The 4355-nt window shown below is 43.7% G+C and overlaps 1 long non-coding RNA gene across 1 annotated transcript; it reads right to left on the reverse strand.

The window, feature by feature from the left end:
• Window positions 1-644: 644 nt before the first annotated feature.
• Window positions 645-2701, reverse strand: LOC308649672. The gene is made up of 3 exons (XR_014022151.1): window positions 2376-2701; window positions 1085-1134; window positions 645-983 (listed from the first exon to the last, which is right to left on the reverse strand). It is a non-coding gene; the product is annotated as an uncharacterized lncRNA (long non-coding RNA).
• Between the last annotated feature and the right edge of the window lie 1654 nt (window positions 2702-4355).

A 4355-nucleotide genomic window follows, 5' to 3' on the forward strand; every position in this document is an offset into this window, starting at 1 on the left:
GTTCCCCTGCCATTGACGGACTTCTTGTAGATTCCTGAGGTTGTTTCCAGATATTGGGTTTCTAAATAGTGTATCTTAGCACTGCCAAGCAGGGACCCCTTTGGAGAATGTTTAATCCTTCCTGGGTTTTATGCTTTGATGTCAAGAGCCGTGAACTGAACTAACTACAGATGCAGAGAAACAAACAAACAACAACAACAACAAAAAACCCTCACAGAAATCCAGGGCTGTTTTCCCTGGTATTTACAAATCCTCCTTGGGTGGAACTTTGGTTTGGGGGCTATTATTCTTACATGAGCCCCTTCTCTGTGCCTTTCCTCCTCCAGGGTCTCTAGACCTTCTGATAGTACCTTCTTCTGTTTCTTTGACTGGAATCACATCTTTATTCTCTCAGTTGCATCTCCCCTCATGCACACACTTGCTCTGGGGTCCCCCCCCCCTTTCTCTTTTTTTCTCTCTCTCCCCTCCTAGTCCCTCCCCCTTCTCTTTTTTCTCCACCATCTTACCTTCTCCCTCTCCCTCCCTCTGCCCTCTCTCTTTCTCTCACCTCCTCTCCTCCAACCCCTTTCTGTTTCTCTTTACTGGATGCCCAACTAATCCTGTTTCAAAAAAGAAAGTTTAAAGGCTTGAACAGAGTTTGGAAATCAGAAAACGCCTCTGGAGATTAGCAATTTGGAAATTTCTCTCAGCCCAAATTCCCAAAGAAGAAATCTTTCAGAACTGAAGTGGCTGTTTGTTTCCTGACGGGCAGCCCTGGTGGCATCCTGTCAGCCTTAGCTCCCTGGGAAGGCTCCTCACAGCTTCCAGAAGCAAGAAGTCTGACCACCGTGGGTTAAAGCCCGAGGAGCAACCAGACACCTGAAAACCTCCACTGTGGCCTGAGAGGGAGCAAGTCCTCTCCAGGCAGCTGGGAGATATGTGTGCTGGAAGGGCTCTTTGGTTTTAAAAGACACAGACAGCACTTAAAGGCTGTCAATCATTTCCTGTGAGAGGAAACAAGAAACATTTAACATATGAATTGCCAATATTTTCTACAGTCAATGAAAAAGAATGTTTTCAAATGTGAAAAAAAAAAATTATTTACCAGATCAGGCCAGTTCTTTTCCATGAGACTCTTTGGAATAGCAGCATTAGCTGTCAGATTAAAAAAGAAAAAAAAAAAAAAAAAGAAAAGTTTAACTAGATTTTTAAAGGAAACAGAAAAAGATCTGGTTTGACTCCCCTTGGCTAGAAAGCTCCATGGTCCATTTGCAAACTGACAATTTGCTGGAGCAGGAAGCTGTCCTATTAGAAGAAGTTGACATCCAAATTGTGCCGTTCAATGTGGCAGTCTCTAGATACATGGGGCCATTTCAATTTAATTACAATTGCACCAAACTTCAGTTTTAGTCACACTAGCCACATTTCAAGTGCTCAGTAGCCCATGTGGCTAAGCGGCTATTGTATGGAAGAGCAGATATGGAATATTTTCACATCACAAAATATTCTTCGGAAATGCTGACTCCACCTTCCTACACTAAGTGTGACTTGGACCAGCAACAGAGGCATCACCTGGTGGCAGGGCCAGCTCATGGGCATGTGACCCTGCAGGGACACCAAGCCCTGTGGGAGGAAGCACTCCACACTTGGCTTGTACCTTGTTGTCTTGAGATTGTTAATAAATTTTCATCAAGGGGTCTTGCATTTTCATCTTACACTAATTATGTAGCCAGTCCTGCTTGTTCCAAATGCAGAAACTGAGACCCCGTCCCACACCAACTGAATCAGGATCTATAATAACGAGACCCCCGGCTGAATCTATTGACATGAAACTTTGACAACATGATCTAGAAGGGCAGGCTTTGGTCAGCTTAAGGCTATAGAACTCTTCTTTAAATCAATTGGAATTAAACAAGCACAGAGAAAAATATTTAAAAAATAGATTAAAATAATGGTGTCCACTAGGCAATTTATAGTCATTGCTTGGCTGTAAATAGTATCTGATTATTTTTGGAATCTTGGAGTTCAGTGGAAAAGCTAGAACCCCCTGATTGGAGACAGTTTATGATGTTAAGACAACACAGTCCTAGATCCCCAGAGGACTGGCAGGACCCAGGGGAGCCAACCTGCCTGGAATGAACAGACTATAGGGGAACCAGGCAACCAGTATCAGCACAGATTGGGGAGTTCCCACATCATGCTGGGCTTCTCACACACTACCTCACCCAATCCTCATGAGGAAGGGGCTTACACAGGGGTAAGTGGAGGCTTAAACTGGTTAAGCAACTTGCCCAAGCAAAGATAGTACTGAACCCAGCTTTATGGCCAGGAGAAATGAGATGCTCACAACCCAGGTTCATGGGCCAGGACGAGGGTGGGAGAAATGAGATACTCACCTTGGGTACAAAGTTGAAGGAAGTAGTTGAAACTTCAATAATCAAGATAAATAAGATTTGATCCGGGTGCAGAGACTCACACTTATAATCCCACCAGCTCAGTAGGCTGAGACAGGAGGATCATGGGTTCAAAGCCAGCCTCAGTAACTCTGCAAGGCCGTAAGCAACTTAGCAAGACCCTTCCTGTCTCAAAATAAAAAATAAAACAGCTGGGGTTGTGGCTCAGTGGTTAAGAGTCCCTGGATTCAATCCCCAGTACCAAAATAAATAAATAAGACTTGCATTCAATATCTGAGAAAAATCAAGCACAAGAGTATCCATGATGTCTAAACTGTTATAATTTAAAATAACGCCAGGCTGTTTTTGTGACCTGTCTGACCCTGCATTATTGTGTAAGGAGATGCAGCCTGTCCAATTAGCCCACAGTTTCCTGGCCCTGAATGGTCATCGGGTCCCCAGCCAGGTTGATGAGGGTTGACAACAGCGTGTGACCAGATTGGGCAACACAAGTCCTTATGCACTATCATGCTTTCTGATTGGAGAGATTTTATTAACTTTTTTCATTTGTTCAAAATAGGGGAGATGTCTTGGTGAAGTGTAGATGGGAGCCAGATGACTTTTGCCTTGGACTACAAGATGGTTTCCACTGTGGTTTCTCGGGTTCCAGGCTGGGTGGAAAGCCCGCCTTTGACTGCTGGGGAGAGTCAGTTGGGGAGCAAGGTGTGGGAGCAAGTGACCTTTTCCAGTGCCTGCTTTACATAGATTGTGCTCCATGACCCAGCCAGAACCACTTATCAACCCCTTAGCTGGCACACAAAAATAGGTTTTCCTGCATGGTGGGAGTTCTCTCTCTTCTAACTTAAATAAATCCTGCTCCCTTTACTCTTCCCTTCTGTGATTATCTATGGAATTTACTCTTCAAAATTTGCAAGACAAGAACCCAGAAGAAATTGGCAAAGCAGGGAGTCCAATCTCATCTCAAGTCTCCTGTTTCACCAGCAACTCTGGGGGCAGAAGCAGGAGGATCACAAGTTCCAGTCTGGGCAACTTAGCAGGACCTGACTCAAAAAAAAAAGAGGTCTAGGGTTATGGCTCAGTGGTGGTAGAGGCCTCTGGGTTTAATCCTTAGCACACCCCCTTCCAAAAAAAAAAAAAAAAAAAAAAAACAAAGTCAACTGGGAGCTATAGAAACATCCCCATGCCTGACATCTATCCCAGGGTCAGCTACAATTGTCTGGATAGTTAGAAATGGGGCCTGGCACCAGATTTGTTGCAAAACTCTCTAGTTGCTTCTAACCTGTGGCTGAGCTTGACAGCGGCATTGCTACACTACACTGCCTCTTGCAAGATCACAGGAGGAGGCCAGTGCATAACATGAAACTCCCTCTGAGCCTTCTCTAGGGTGAGGTCAGCTGCAAACACACCTCCTTTCAGCTGGAAGTAGGAATGGTGGAATTTTAGGTCTAGGTGGTGCCCTAGTAATCAGAATATTTGAACTAAAGAACCTCAAATTAGATTGCCAATTTTACTGATGAGAAAACAGACTTAGAGAGGTGACCCCAGACTTCATAATGAGGGGCTGAGAGACAATAGGAACAAAAGGCTTCTGGGCTTCTGACTGAGCTTTGTTCAAAGCACCCATCAAAGAACACACAGACACACACACAGTCACTTCCTGTTGTCATCAGAAAGAAATGAAAAGAGCCACCTGTCAATAGCTCTCCCCAAACCACAAGAATGATAGTAAAATGCATCTTCTTAATTTAGTGTTTAAAGATTTTTTCAATTAAACTTGATTAATCTAAATGTCAGTTCATAAATTGACAATTTGTAGGCCAAGTATTTTCTGATTTATGCATTTTTTTTAAAAAAAGTTCCCTGCAACACATAAATGAGAGATTTTACATAAAAATTTTAGAGAATGTAGCAGTGGCACACTCCAGTAATCCCAGCAGCTTGGGAGGCTTAGGCACCACTCAT

Source organism: Spermophilus citellus, assembly GCF_964194105.1.
Source record: "Spermophilus citellus genome assembly, chromosome: 5".
In the NCBI taxonomy this organism is placed as follows: Eukaryota; Metazoa; Chordata; class Mammalia; order Rodentia; family Sciuridae; genus Spermophilus; species Spermophilus citellus.